The sequence below is a fragment of the Monodelphis domestica genome, chromosome 6, assembly GCF_027887165.1.
Source record: "Monodelphis domestica isolate mMonDom1 chromosome 6, mMonDom1.pri, whole genome shotgun sequence".
NCBI classification, from domain to species: domain Eukaryota; kingdom Metazoa; phylum Chordata; class Mammalia; order Didelphimorphia; family Didelphidae; genus Monodelphis; species Monodelphis domestica.
In genome coordinates, this window is record NC_077232.1 from 201,081,422 (window position 1) to 201,097,931 (window position 16,510).

Below are 16,510 nucleotides of genomic sequence, written 5' to 3' on the forward strand. Positions count from 1 at the left end.
GTTTTTGTCCCCACTCCCCCAAACCCCCAATACACACTGGGAATGCTGAACATCCCATGGAGATCACTGTTAGAAAAGTCTCAATGTAGGTTTAGGAGTTTGGTTATCCATTCACTATTTGCGGTTTTCAAAATAATTAGACATTTGCCAGAGTTTCAGTCTACTTTCTATTGTGTAGACAAAAGCTAAAAAGACCACTAACTGAACAAGCAATTCTTCTATAACAAGGAGCAGACCTTTATTGGCTATAAACTAGCAATTTGTAATGGCAATGATTATTTTAAAAATACCTGAGGGCAGCTGGGGAGCTCAGTGGATTGAGAACCAGGTCTAGAGATGGGAGGTCCTAGGTTCCCATCTGGCTGCAGACACTTCCCAGCTGTGTGACCCTGGACAAGTCACTTAAACCCCCATTGCCTAATCCTTATTGCTCTTCTGCCTTGGAACCAATACACAGTAATGATTCCAAGACAGAAGGTGTGTTTCAAAAAAATACCTATGTGAGAAATATCTCTTTTTCTAAAATACAAGAAGACTATGTATAGAAATTAAATTTAATAGAAATGTGTGCTTCATAAATATGCTCCTGAAAAATTATATGTATATTGACTTTTATTTTATTTTTAAAAGGGAACCTTATTTGGTAGATATAGCAATTTAAAGAAATAGTTGAAATAGAAAGAAAAATTTTCTGAAGAGTATAGCCATCTAAAAACATTTATTTTAAAACATGAGTTATTCAAGTTACAGTTTTCCTCAGGTGGGTACAGAATGCACTGGATCAAAATCTAAAATTTCAAATTGGTAAACCACTTTTGTCTCAATTATCTTTTTTTTTAAATTTAAGTCGTTCAGATGAGAGCCACCCCACCAGAGTCTACCCTTTTTAATAGATCCAGGTTTTAGCAAACAAATTCTTCAGCAACTCTACCTTGTCCCCTTTTCATTTTTGCTTCCAAATATTGCTTATTTCAATATTTTTGTTCTGGCATTGACTAAAGAATTTTTTTCCTCTCCTGGATGAAAAGTATCTGGATACAAGCTTAGAGCTTTGACTGACATGGGTCTTAGAGCTGCAAATCAGTGGCTAGAGTCAGAACTCAAATTCAGGTAGACTGGATCAGTTCCAATTAATTTATTATATGATAAAAATTTTAAAACCTGCCTCTGAATTGAAATATATATATATATGTATATAATGTACCATGGAATGTGGATTCTTAAACAATGTCTTAGTGTATTGGGGGGGGGAATCTCCCTGAAACTCAGTTTCCCCATGTGTAAAAAGTGAACATGGTACGAGATTATTTCTAATGTCCCATCCATTTAAAATACTCTGTGGCTGGATGATTCTGTTACAAACTGCTAGGTAGGAACTTCCCTCTCCTCTAAATGCCGTTGGTTTAAATTGTTATTGTAAAGCCGAAACCAAATAGGACACATTCAGCAGAGAGGAAAAATAAAATAAAATAAAGAGGTTTGTTTTTTCCCCTCCTGCCACAGTGTGTTCGGTGGATTATCTTTTTTTGATTCTAATTAAGCAGTAGCAGGAGCAAATGAAGCCGGTGAAGAATTGCATGTTAGAGCAATCTCGCAGCAGCATTCTAGGAAGACAAATTAACCAGTGGCCTTAAATCTCTGAGCTAGACCTTCGCCTTGATATCAATCAATGAACAAGTATTTTACATAGTCTGGATAACACCCTGGTCCATAAGTTGAATCAATAAAGTAGCACTGGCAGGCAGGGAAAACAGTTTAAAAAAAAATAAGTAATCCACTTCCCTAACTCTGCTTGCTCGGAGAAGTTAACTCCCCGATTGTCCAAGCAGCACGATAGTTTTTGCTATCTTAAGGTAAGCCTCTGGTCCTGAAATAAGCTTCCATTGAAGGTTTGGACCGATCCTAGGAGTGAGCTGTCAGGGGAAGTGGGCGAGGCGGGGAGGGGGCAGTTTTATTTATCCATTAATCCAAATTAACTCCTTGTGCTCAATCAGCAACAGACGGACACCTTTGAAAGCTCAGGGATGATTATATTTTTCAATTACAAAAAGGTTATCTTTTATGGAAGCCAGTGGCATGAGCATGCTGTGAGGAAAGGCAACCAGTCCTGAATCGACTTGAACTCTGGGAAACTAAATGCACCAGCACCTGCCGGGGTTGAATTTGGTGAAGTTCATCAACAAATTTTGAAAACTATTTAGGAGATGAGAAAAAGACATAACAGTGTTCCAAGTCTGCACGGTTTGCTGATTATTTTGCACTTGCTCCATCCATTCTTGTAGCACTGTCTCTCACCCTGAAATGACCAAAAAAGAAAAAAGAAAAATCTCCATCAGAAAATAAAGAGAATTCAAATATTTTTTGCTCATAAAATGTTTTTTGTTTTTTTCTCCTTTGGGACTGGTTAGAGAGGCAGGAGTCTAGAGACCCTGTGCATTTTTTTTTTACTATTCAATTGCTTAATTTCACTTCCTATCTGAATACAGGGATGTCTTCATGAAATAAAACTCTCCCTAGGGGCTCCTGGGATGTTGAATGCTATAGCCTATCCATCTATCCAAAGAGGCTGGAGACTTGTTTTAGTTTTTCTGCTAAGAGCTAACTCTCTCCCATCAGAGTGTGTGTCAGTGTATTATAGAAGCAATGCTCTTGATTAGAAGTCAGAAGGCAGAATTGTAAATCCCAGCTTTGTAACCCTAGGCCTATCCCTTGAACCCTGGACCTCAGTTTCCTTGTCTGTAATATCAGAAGTGTGGCCTTTAAGATGAGCCAACTTTTGAGGTCCATAATGGCTCCTGTTTATCTTTTCTAACATTTGCTTCTGGGTCCTGTCTTTTTTTTTCCTTTCCATTAATTTTCCCACTATATTTCCTGAAGCTTTTTGCCTTCAATGAGAGTAGCTTGGCTTTTATAACCATAAGACAGTGTCAGAGAACGAGCACTAAGGTTGTAAGAAGGCAATCTGGGTTCAAATCCTGGGTCTGCTATCTATTCCGTCGGAGTTGACTTGTCTCATTTAACTGGGTCTCATCTATAACAACATCTGAAACACTAACAACTCAGACTCTTAGTCTCTAAAAAAGACATAATGTTTACTTCTAGCATCACACAGGATTTTAGCTCCTCTGTTCCCCTGGCACTGAGAGCAATCCTTTACTTTTTAGCTGATGAATAGAACAGTCCTTGTATATTGTGGATAAGCTTAAGGTCTTTGGCTCTTCTGCCCATTTTTGTCTCTTTACAGAAGTCTCTTTATTGCCTTAGATTTTATTTCTTCTCTTTTTCTTTCCTTCTTTCTTTTTTCCATTATCCTCTCTTTTCTTTCTTTTTTCTCTTTCTTTACTTCCTTCATCAGTCTGCCTTTTTGTGTTACTACCTTACTATCTCTTTTAATTTCTTCATTTGATACCTATTCCAATAGCATCAAACTAGCTAAATACCTGATATATGAGGAAACATATTATAATAATTAAAGACAATAATAAAGAAAATTTAAAAATAAGTAATTCAACAATCATTGATTAAGTGTTTATACTAATATTTATAATTATTAATTAAGCAGAGAGAGGCTTTGTTTCTGGGGAAGAAAATGTAATATTGCATGTTTAACTGCAGGAGAGTAGAGAATTTCTTTCACCTGCACAGAACCCGAGAGCCCTAAATATTATGTATTCCATACATTTATTTCTCTCTATATAGATACATAAATACATAGCTACATCTGTATATATACAATTTGTCATATTTTGTACATTTAAGATAAATTTCTAATCAGGAAACATTTTGAGCATATAGTGTTTTCCTTCTAGGGAGATCTAGGGGAATTAAAAAAATACTTTAGATAAAATTTCTGTTTCTCCTCTGCCCCTCTGCAATTTCTCAGACAATTTATATACATTAATTGATTAGTAGCCTTGTCCTCAGATGCTGAGGGGCAAATGGGGAATTTAAAAGCAAAGTGAGTTTTTTATAAGGAAATGAACCCAGGGAACATACACAGCTGGACTCCATAGCCCCCACAGGGTATGTCACCCCTATGTATATGTTAGTATTTATATGTATAATTCCCAATATTCATAATTATTATATTTCCCAGAGCATAGCATGTGAACAGCTATCCCTCGAGTCCACCCTGAAAGGAACAGAATAATTTTCTCAGATGCCACAAAGCTAGGGCATAATTGCTAGCAACGGCTGCTTCATTCTCCATAAGCTTGATGCTTCGGAGGGAAATGCCATGCAAGGGAAAGAATGCAATACTAGAGTTCAAGTCCAGGGTCTGACACTTTTTTATCTATATAATGATGGATAAATAAATTAATCCTCTCTGAGTCTTAGAGTCCTAATTGTAAAATAAGAGAATAATGTCTGTACTGCCTACAAGTAGTTCTTCTGAGGAAAAGCGCTTCATAAATCTAAAAGCACTATAGAAATGTGATTTACTATTATCCTCTTCATAGAAAAGGAGAGAAAACCCTCCCCCTCCCCTTAAATATCTAAAAAAGAACATGGAAAATCAGATGCAAAGTCTGTAGGAGAGAACTTGGGCTGTAAATGTCAAACTCCTAATGAAAAAAATTTTTTGATAAAAATTGTTTTTCCTGTGGTGGAGAATAAAATGTTTTAGAAATACAATGTATTATTTTTTTCTAAGGAAGCAGAAACCCAAGGAGGAAAATATTTTTCCCTCTTTAATATTCAGAGTCTGGGAATTACATACAAAAGTGAAAAGCATAAAATCAATTGTATAATATTAAACACCCCCTGTTGCCAAGTGGTTAAATTAGAAAAGGTTTGTGATAACTCTAAGGGATAAATGTCACTTACAAGAAACTAAGTTATACCTTTCAGTAACTGAAAAACACAATAATTAACTGCAACTACAGAACCGAGAAAGTAATGATACATCTCTAGAAATGTCAGTAATTAGCAAGGAATTCTAAGGCAGTAATCAAAGGATAATGCAGAAAAATGACAATAATCTTCTGCCACTGGCTTGGATGAGCCAAAACCGAAAATGTGATACATCTTTGTCTCCAAGAAAGTATGTATATTCATATCGACTTTCTTGACAGACCTTTACTTTAAATTAATATTTGTGTAGCTACCACAATGTTTATCCGTATACAATTAGCGATGACTTGTTCTTCTGTCTTCTTAATGAAGTTCTGTTGACACATCTGTTCTCAAGGTTGATTATTAGTTTAAGTAAAGCCTTATGACTAGATGAGAAATGTCACACATCAAAAGTAATGGCTAGTCTTGGCAACTTGGTGCAAAGTACAAGATGTGAAATCCAAACTTTCTCATGAAATCCAAAACACTTAATTCTATTAAAGACTGACTAATCACTACAATCAAGGTCTGGAAATAACAATTCTGTTCTTCATACCTAAGGATAGCACTATTTGAAATAGTGACAGTGGACTTCCAGTTATCCATTCTCACCCTCTCATGCCAGTCTCCATGTGTCTTATCTATCTTATCTATCTAGATAGCAAGGATTCAAGTGACCCTCCCTATCCAGCAAATACAAGGAAAATGACTGGCCTACAAGATGACTGGATCCTTGACTTTGGCTTCATTCTGTTGAAGCACTAATAAATTGAACAAATAACTTCTTAAGCCATTGGCTTTGGGAATAGGGATGTAAATAGAACTACAGACAATGGACCTCTCCATGCTTTTTCTTGTCTTATACAGTAGTCAGCATCAGTCATTCAGAATTTACACAATAAGTTCACACAGTTTTCAGGAACACAAATCACTACATTTTGCATTCCTATATGTGTATATGGTTACAAAGGCTTTTGTGTGACTCAGTTGTTTTAAAGATGTTACCTACATACCTTTTAAAAAAGGCTTGTGCTCAGTTTGGCAATCCAGTTCAATTCAACCAATTTACTTCAAGAAATACTTATTATGTAGAAAAGGACAATGTACTGGCACTGCAAATATAAACATAAAAGAGGATGGAGATGGAAATATCCCTTCCCTTTTAGGAGCATAGAGTTTAGTAGAAGAATGAAAAATGGACCCAAATAAGGTAAAACGGGATAAGCATTTCCAGAAGGAGAGACATCTTCTAGCTAAAGGAATAAAAAATACTTTCTAAGGAAGGAGGTAGCTCAACTAAGCATTGAAGGCATGAAGAGATCAAGAACAAGCAGAACTAAATAGCATAAAGGCAAGAGAGGGCAGGGTAAGATAGGAGAGTTTCTATTATACTCTTTATAGTAGAAAATAGAATATCCAAAGTAAATTTGTATGAAATAAGGATGAATAGGTGGATTTAAACTAGAATATAAACTTCATTGAAGGACAGATTAAGGGAATAATGTAGGAAATAGGGAACCCATGAAGGTTTTTGAGCAGGGAAATGATGTGATCAGAGCAGTGCTTGGAAAGATTGAGTTTGACAACTATTGGAGGCAGGAAGGATTAGAGAGAGAAAAGACTACAGGCAAGGCATGAGAAAACCAATTGAGATTATATTTATGAAAGTGAAAAGGAAGGAAGTGATATGAAGAAATATTGCAACATCAGAATCAACAACACTATTGCTATTTGCAGAAGCAGGAGGTATTTCTGACATTTTACCCACAAAAGAGAAAGATGACAATATTCATTATAAAAATCTGATCTGCTTAATATCAATGATGAGAAAAGTGGCAGTGTTTGGAAGAGGAGAATATAATTAAAATGAAATTAAGAATGATATAGAAATGTTCACTAATAATGCAGCCTTATAAGAACTATTGAAGTGAAAAAGATGAATATATTCTCAAGTTTTATGTAACAGAAATTTGGAACCACTTTAAGGTTTTCAACTAAGAAATGAAATTCACTACATTAAATTTTAGCTAATTATCTAGATTAGAAGCCCAGGAAATCTTAATAACACTTTTTAAACAATGTAGCACTTAAACACATTTAGTAATGTATCTTATTAAGTCTAAATAACATGCTATTAAGACACAATTAAAAAGTGGAGCTGAATTATTCATTAAAATGAGGTAGATATCTAGTACTTTAGAAACTATATCTTGTCTTTGTTTCCAGTCTCTAAGGATTTTCGATTTTTCTTTTTTGATCAATTGATACATAATCACCAAAAGGTCCATCTATCCCCTACTAATTAATGAGTGCTTGAGAGCTAATATTCTGAAGATATCTCATTTTGCTAATTGTGTCATCTCATGAAAGTGTAAAGCAATTCAGGATTAATGAATAATCAGTGGATAATATTGATGTTTATCCTTAGAATAATGGTCCCTTTAAAGATTAGCTCCTTAACTAGAGGGAAAGATTGTTGTCCAGTGGTGAATATAGGGTAGGAATGAGAATCCAAAAAATAAAGTATAATTGTTCAGTACTTTTGCCACCACCAAAAAACTGTAAGAAACCACTTTAAAACTGTTCAATAAGCTTGTTGGAACTCTCTTTAAATCCTGTGCTTTAAAAAATGTTGAGTAAAGTGATACTGACATTTTTAGAAAATTATTTTGGAATTTTTTGAAGGTGCCTTCAATAAAAAACACCTTCGCTAAGACTTTTGCCAAGATCTCCCCTTTAACTAGTTATGGAAGGCAAAAATCTTCATCTTTCTAACATCCGTGTTTCTTCATTTTCTAATGAGGCAGTTTAAGTAAATGATACTTAAGAGTCTTCCTATTTGTAAAAGTTTTAAAAATAGATTGGAAAGGAGAAAAGAAAAATAGTGGAGAGAAAAGAAGAAATAAAAGAATAACCAGAAGGAAAGGAAGTGGGCAAAAAAAAAGTAAAAGCGGGCAGAGAATACAGTAGAATAAGAAAAATAGTAAAGGAGTGAGAAAAATTATAAGAAAAAGAATAAGAAAACAAAGAAAGGGGACCATGGAAAATTGAATGAGAAAAAAGAAATAGTGAAGAGAGGAGAAGGCCAAAAAGTAAAGAAAGGGAGAATAGAAAGACAAAGGAAGAGAAACGAGACCATAAAGAGAAAGAGAAATGGCACCAAAGAAAATGGGCAAAAGAGAAATTGAAAAGAGAATAGAGAAATAAAAAATTAAGAGAGTTAAGAAGAGATAGGGAAATAAGAGAAAATAGGGTGCAAACAGATAATGAGAAAAATGAGGGCAAAAAGATGAAGAAAAAAATTCAATTAAAAAAAGGCCAAGAAGAGAATACAAAATATAAAGTGGGCATAGGAAGAAGATAGAAACAGAAGGAGCAAAGGAAAAAAAAAGTAATGGCAAGAAAAATGACTAAGAAAAGAAATACAAGAAAGTCATAAAAAATACCTTATAACAGAGGAAGGAGAGGAAAAAAGAAAGGGGGAAGGGAAAAATGAGATATTAGAGAAATTAAGAAAACAGACAGGGCAAATAATTAATTTTCCAGTTAGCTATCAAACTGATCTTCCTTTAACAGAGGTCCAACCATGCTACTCTCCCACTCTTTAAACTCCAGTGGTTCCCTGTCACTTCCAGGATCAAATAAAAATTTCTCTGAATTTTAAAATCTTTCATAATGTCCCTTCCTATATTCTTAAACCTTATGCTCTCCTAGATACACTGAAGTTCTGTTACTCTGGCCTCCCTGCTATTACTTGAAGGAGACAACCAATCTCTGGACTTTGGTCTTTTTTACTGGTTGTCTTCCATACCTCCAGTGTTCTCCTTCCTCATCTTTGCTTCTTCCAGCTAAAATCTCACCTTTGAACAAAAGCTCTTCATAAACACTTTCATTCTAATGTCTTCTCTCTGTTGATTATTTCCCATGTATCCTGCATATTACTAGTTTGTACATAGTGGTTTTCATGTTGCCTCCCTCATTAGATTGTGAACTTCTTCAGAACAGGGCCTTTAACCTTTCTTATAGCCTCAACATTTAACACAGTGTTAGCACTCAGTAGGCACTCAATTAATGCTTAATGACTGACTGATTTACTGATGATTATGACAAAAGAGAAAAGTAAAAAGTAAAAAAAAAAAGATAAAAAAAGAAAAGAGAAAGACAAATGTGCACACCCTATTAGGAGGAATGGTACGTAGAGGAAAAGACAAAAAAGAAAGGGAGGGCAGAAGACCAGGAAGGGGAGAGAGAAAAGGTGTGAGGGGATCCAAATAGCAAAGACAAAAATAGCAACAAGATAGGCAGATGAGAGTAAAGTAAATATAACTTTCCTGGGGCAAAGAAAATAAGGTAAAAATAAGAGAAAGAAGCAGCAGCAGAAAAATGATGGAGGTGGGAGAAAAGAGGATAGGCAGAATAAAAGAAAAAATATTGAAGAGAAAAGAGAACAATGAAGAGAAAAAATGGCAGAGGGAAGAAAAGATGAAAGCCAAAAGAATTCAGAAAAAGTACAGAAAAAAAAAACCCCAGGATAAATCTGAAAGGAGAGAAAGAAGAAAAGAGAATCTTGTTTAAGTAAACAAAAGATGAAAAAAGAAGATAAAGGGGATAAATTAAAATATATAAAAGAATGCGAGACAAGAGGAAAAAAGAAATAAAGAAAGGAGGAAAGAAAAAGAAGAAAGAGCGAAAAGAAGAAAGTAAATTTAAAAGAAACAAGGAAGGAAAATGGAAAGAGGAAAAATGAAATGAAGAAATGAAGATGGAAAAGAAAAGAATGAAAATGGGTAAAGAAAGAAAAGAAATTGGAAAATTAAAAAATGAAGAGAACAAAGAAAATCAAATAAAGAAATGGAGATGGAAAGGAAAAGAATGAAGAGAAAAATTGAAAATGAAATAAAAATGAGAAAAGGAATGAAAATATGAAATAAACAAAAAGAGGACATGAAAAGAATGAAGAGAGAAAATAGGAAACTGAAATAAAATAGGAAGAAATGAAAAGAATGAAAAAAAAAACAGAGAAAAATGAAATAAAGGAAAGATGATGTAAAGGAAAAGAATGAGGAAAGAAAAGTGAAAAAGGAGAAGGAAAACAAAAAGAGAAAAGAGGGAAATAGATTAAAGAAAAGGAGAATAAAGAAAAGAATGAAGAGGATTAGGAAACTGAAATAAAAATTAGGAAATTAGTAGAACAAAGATAAAAGAGGAAATATAAATTAAAGAAAAGAATCAGGAAAGGAAAAGAATGGAGAGAGAACAGAGAGAAAATGAAATGAAATAATGGATATGAAAAAAAGAATGAGAAGAGAAAAGTGGAAATGAAGGAAGGAAGAAAAGAATGAAAAGAGAAAAGAGGTAAATTAAAGAAAGAAGGAAATTAAAAGAATGAATAGAGAAAAAGAGGAAACTCAAAAAAGAAAGGAAAGGAAAAGAATGAGGAGAAAAAAGGGAAAATTAAGAAAGGAGGAAATTAAAAGGATGAAGACAATAGAGGAAACAAATAAAAAGAGAGAGGAAATGAAAAGAATGAAGAGAGAAAAGAAAAAATAAAGAAAAGAAGGGGAGATTAAAAGAATGAAGAGAAAAGAAGAAACTGAAATAAAAAGAGAGAGGAAATGAAAAGAGTGAGAAGAGAACAGAGGAAAAATAAATAAAGAAGGAAGAAATTAAAATAATGAAGAAACAAATAAAAAAGAAAAAGGAAATTAAATGAACAAGGGGAGAAAAGAGGAAACAAATGAAAAGAGAAGAAATGAAAAGAATGAAGAGAGAAAAAAGAAACTGAAATAAAAAGGAGAGTGGAAATGAAAAGAATAAAAAGAGGAAAGAGGAAAAATGAATTAAAGAAAGAAGGAAGAAATTAAAATAATGGAAGAGAAAGGAGGAAACAAATAAAAAGGAAATGAAAAGAATGAAGAAAGTAAAGAGGCAACTGAAATAGAAAGCAAATGAAAAAGATGAAGAAAGAAAAGAAGAATAATAAATTAAAGAAGGGGAGAATAAAGGAATGCAGATAAAAGAGCAAATAGAATGAAAAAGAAATGAAAAGAATGAAGAAAGAAAAAAGGAAATTGAAATTAAAATAGAGAGCAAATGAAATGATGAGAGAAAAGAGAAAAATAAAGAAAAAAGGAAATGAAAAGAATGAAGAGAGAAAAAACTGAAATAAAAAGGAGAGAGGAAATGAAGAGAATGAAAAGAGGAAAAATAAATTAAAGAAAGAAGGAGGAAATTAAAATAATGAAGAGAAAAGAGGAAACTGAAATAAAAAGAAAAGGAAATGAAAAGAATGAAGAGAGAAAAAGAGGAAACTGAAATAAAAAGAAAAGGAAATGAAAAGAATGAAGAGAGAAAAAGAGGAAACTGAAATAAAAAGAGAGAGGAAGTGAATAGAATGAAGAGAGAAAAGAGGAAACAAAAATTGAGAGGAAATGAAAAGAATTAAGAGTGAAAAAGGAAACTGAAATTAAAAAATAAAGAGGAAATTAAAAGAATGAAAAGAGAAAAATAGGAAACTGAAATAAAAAGAAAAGGAAATGAAAAGAATGAAGAGAGAAAAAGAGGAAACTGAAATAAAAAGAGAGAGGAAATGAAAAGAATGAAGAGAGAAAAGAGGAAACAAAAATTAAGAGGAAATGAAAAGAATTAAGAGTGAAAAGAGGAAACTGAAATTAAAAAATAAAGAGGAAATTAAAAGAATGAAAAGAGAAAAATAGGAAACTGAAATAAAAGGAAAGGAAAAGAATGAAGAGAGAAAAGAGGAAAGTGAAAGAAAAAAGAAAAAGGAAAGAAAAGATTGAAGCAAGAAAAAGGAAACCAAAATAAAAAGAGAAGAAATTAGAAGAATGAAGAGAGAAAAAAGAAATTGAAATAAAAAATAGGGAGGAAATGAAATGAAAGAAAAGAGGAAAATTAAAGAAAGAAGGATGAAATTAAAATAATGTAGAGAAAATAGGAAACTGAAATAAAAAAGACAGAGGAAATAGAAAGAATGAAGAGAGAGAAAAAAGGAAACTGAAATTAACAGAGAGAAAATGAAAAGAATGAAGATGGAAAAAGAGGAAACAAAAAAGAAAAAGGAGAGAAAAGAATGAAGGGAGAAAAAAGGAAACTGAAATTAAAAAGACAAAGGAAATTAAAAAAAATGAAGAGAGAAAAAAGGAAACTGAAATTAAAAGAGAGAAAATTAAAAGAATGAAGAGAGAAAAATAGGAAACTGAAATAAAAGGAAAGAAAGGAAAAGAATGAAGAGAGAAAAGAGGAAAGTGAAATAAAAAAGAAAAAGGAAAGAAAAGATTGAAGCAAGAAAAGGAAACCAAAATAAAAAGAGAAGAAATTTAGAAGAATGAAGAGAGAAAAAAGAAATTGAAATAAAAAATAGGGAGGAAATGAAATGAAAGAAAAGAGGAAAATTAAAGAAAGAAGGATGAAATTAAAATAATGTAGAGAAAATAGGAAACTGAAATAAAAAAAGACAGAGTAAATAAAAAGAATGAAGAGAGAGAAAAAAGGAAACAAATTAACAGAGAGAAAATTAAAAGAATGAAGAGTGAAAAAGAGGAAACAAACAAAAAAGAAAAAGGAGAGAAAAGAATGAAGAGAGAAAAAAGGAAACAAATAAAAAAGACAAAGGAAATAAAAAGAATGAAGAGAGTAAAAAGGAAACTGAAATTAAAAGAGAGAAAATTAAAAGAATGAAGAGAGAAAAAGAGGAAACAAATAAACAAGAGAGGAAAGAAAAAGAATGAAGAAAGAAAATAAAGGAGGAAATAAGGAAGAGGAAAAGAAGAAAAATAAAGAAAAGGAAGAAATGAAAAGAATGAGGAGACAAAAAGGGAAAATAAAAAAGGAGTGAATTAAAAGAATGAGCAAACAGGAAAAATAAATTAAAGGAGGAAAGGAAAAGAAATGATGAACTAAGCATTAAGAATTGGCTCAGAAACTTTCTGGAATCAGAAAGAAATTTTCACTGGAATTTTTATTTTCTCTACAATAGCACGATACTTTGTAACTTTTTTTCTAACTTTTGGACAGAGAATATTGGTTAGAGAATACTCAGTAAAATGTCCATCACTAGTGATTGTGTTAAAAACTCAAAAGCAAGGCTATCCTTTTAATTATATCTAAAGGTATAAATAAGGCAAATATGCTGTTGTGATTACACTAAATTCTAACTAAACCCATCAAGACATTTTTTTTTACTAAGTCTTCGGTCAGCACCTTTTATCTGGAGGGTAATTTTCCTCAGCCCTGTTAATTGTCCTTAATAACTAATACACATCCTGTCCTATTGCCCCTAGTTGTCAGGAGTCTGACAGGCTTGATTCCAAAACAGGAGTGAATTAGAAAAGGATGAATTAGGAAGAAAGCATTTTAATCAAGGTCTAGAGGATAAAATTGGGATTAGAAAAAGGTTGTTAAGAATTAAGAAATAGGTGCTAAAGTGTATTTTCCTTATGTTTCTTTAAAATCTGGCTTTTTTCCTCATTCTCAAAAAATCTGAATGAATAATATATTATCTTTATGTGTATATCCATTGTATGTGTACATATATAAAAATACAAATTTTAACAGTATTTAATACCTCAGAAATACTATGAAATAAGAAACAGCTTTGAGATTTTAGCCCTGCACTAAAATCGTGAGCCCTAAAAGACTGAAAATCCTTAGGATCTAGAGAAATAATAAATCTCTCTCTACTACCTTCTCTCTCTCTCTTTCTCTCTCTCTCTCTCTTAATAGCAATGATTTAATAAAATGATAAAGCCCTTAAGAAAAAGGAAAATTTCAGACAGTGTTAGAGAGCAAGGTTTATGATTGTCTATAGGTTAACCTTGGGAATAAACATTTCATTTTCTGTGAGCATCAATCCTCGAATTTCTGAAGGAGCCTTCAGATTTCATTCATTCCGGTCTAGTGCAAAGATTCTCATCCACTTCATGTTTGTCAAAGAATTGAGCTGTTTTCTTTCAGACTTTAATATATATTTATGTGTAACAAATAATAAATAATAACAAAACCTTGTTAATTTAGGTGGATTGTGAGGCATCATGATGAGGAATATTAAAGATATTTTGGGGTTGAAATTCCTTCCCATTATTCCTTAAATCCTATCCCAAAGATGGTTACCTATTTAGAAAGACAATGAATGTAATGAAGCTAAAAAAAAAGGGAACCATCTCAGAATCACCATTACACCCCTGTTATGTGAGGGTACCTTTTTTCATGCCAGAAATGAGTACCTTTCAAGGTCCCAACAAGCACCAAGGGAGAAAACTTCTATTAAGGAACTGTTTGTGGTACCCAACTATTTTGGATTATCTTTTTCAATCATATTTTTCTTGTAAATGTTGTTATTGTTGCTAATAACTGCAGTCAAACCCATATTTTAAATAAAAATCATTTGTGATATTCATTTGTCAGTATGAAGTTTCTCTGGTTTAAAAATCAAGGGAAAATTTCTAACAGCAAAGAAGCTGAGCCTAGAAACCACTTGCTGATTTTTTTTTTTGCAATGTTTCTCTTACCTAAAGCTAGATGACACTGTTTTACCAGACCAGCCTGCTGTTCAAAATGTGCTACTGCTGCTTTAAGATAAACTTTCTAGCAGAGAAGCAACATGTTTTAAAGACTTTTTTTTTCCTTTTTTAAAAAAGTTAACTTTGAGAACAAGTTTGAAAAGGACACAGAATTTAAATCAACTTTATCTGCAATATTGTGGCCATCTTTGACTGCTATAAGCTAGAGAAGGGAAATGTCTAACAGGGAGCATTTTGACACATATACACGACCAAATACACATAGAGAACACAGAGATGATGTCTGTTCTTCTTTCCCCCTCCCCATATTGCTTTATTTCTTTTTCTATATGGAATCTATATGGAATACAATATGGAATCCTAGAATTATTTGTATAACAGAGAGATGTTTACCAGTCCTGATAAATGTCCTGGACTTTATGTTCTGCTGAGACTGAGATTAGAGTTCAATATTCAATTTCTTTCTTGCTTGTGCAGATTGTAGCTCCGTGTTTCACAGCTCATCTCTCGGAAGAAATGCTTTAAAGCTTATTTCTCTTCTCTCTTCATTTTGATCATCCAGAGACTCTTAATAAAATGCATATATTTTTAAAAGTCACAATGACTGACACTATGTGGAAAGGGACCAAGGAGGTCCCAGAAGCTTATGTCAGTAGTAACCAAATGTGCATAAACTGGGCAATATAGCTAAGAAAATGATGGTAATAGAATTAATTCCAGACAGAATCTGTCTCATCCCATTCATGGGAGGTTAATTACTTAAATACCCCCCTAAGACATCATTTTAAGGCAGTTTCACCTGTAAGAGTCAATCCCACAGTATGTTCAAGAAAAATCTAGTATATTTCCACTAAAGAAATGGATTGTTGTTCTACAGACTACAGATCTTAAAAGTGATAAGGAATATGCATTTTAAATATGAAAATCATTTAAAAAGAGGTAGTGATATATACTTAAAGAAAATTGGAAGAAGATCATGTATTCCTATACCTGCCTCTTTTCCTACAGTTAATAGCATAAAATTTAAAATTTTTTTAGTTCCCTTTCACTCATCTTTTCCTCTTTTCTCTTTTTTCCTTCATTATCCTCTTTCCTTATTTTCCTCTTTAATTTCCAATTTTCTTATTTCTTATTTTTCCCCCTTCCCAACCTTCCCTCTTTTCTTCCTGCTTTCTCTCTTATTTTCCTCTTTACTCTCTCATTTTTCTCATCTTTCTTTTTTCCACTTTCCTTTTATTTCTCTTTTCTTATGATATATCTTTTTTACCCTCTTTCACTCTCCCTTGATTTTAGTCTTTTATTTGATAAACAGAATGAGTTCTAGGATGATCCCAGAGCTTCACATCAGAGATGAAAATTGCGAGTCACTAATACATCTTCCCGGCAATATCAAAATAAGTGTCAAGATCTATCGGGTATGAAAGTTGCTAGACAAACCAAGCCATTAAAAGCAAATTATTGTATTCTGTTACAACAATCACATAAGATGCTTTCTACCTGAGGCAGACCATCTTTCAGTCTCTCAGGTTTAGGGTCTTGTTTTTAGTGCAACACGCTGGCTGCCTCTCCCTCGGCTGTTTGCCTGTTACCGTCGGGTGAGACTGATATGCACTATATATTATGTTTATCCAAATCAAACAAAGGGGAAAATTAGGAAAATCATTTGGATAATTCAAGCCCTCAAATTTCACTTTTTTTCCTAAAAATCTGAATACACCTTACTTGATAGAAACCCAATAAATTCTTGTTGATTAATTATTATCTAATGTTTTAATATGGAATTATCTGGATAATTGCCTGTTTCCTATATTACTTTTCAGTGGAATAAACAAAGACATAATATATTTTCACATAGTAAACCTATTTTAGTTGATTATAAATATATGTAATCAAACCCTTACTTCTCATCTTCTCATTTTTTTTATTTCATCTTCCTTCTCTCTGAGCAGTATTTAGATCCAGAAAAGAAATTTAATTATCAATCTCCTACCACTTACAACAATCACAATAGGAAAATTAATTGTAGCTTCATGGGTGAATTAGATATCAGCTACGATACAGAAAAGGTCAATTTCTTTGTGTTTCCCGATGGAATGGTGTCTGTATCACAGGATACTGCTATTAACAATACAGTA

At 32.7% G+C, this 16,510-nt stretch overlaps 2 long non-coding RNA genes across 2 annotated transcripts in view; one reads left to right on the forward strand and one right to left on the reverse strand.

Annotated features, from left to right (window-relative positions):
• Positions 1 to 16,510, forward strand: part of LOC103099888 (uncharacterized) — a 363,322-nt gene that overhangs the window by 120,382 nt on the left and 226,430 nt on the right. The window lies entirely within an intron of this gene.
• The window catches only part of LOC107649314 (uncharacterized), a 144,382-nt gene continuing 128,627 nt past the window's right edge, over positions 756 to 16,510 (reverse strand). The window contains exon 4 of the long non-coding RNA XR_001622892.2: positions 756 to 2,296. This is a non-coding gene — a long non-coding RNA (uncharacterized LOC107649314). The remainder of the gene's footprint in view (positions 2,297 to 16,510) is intronic.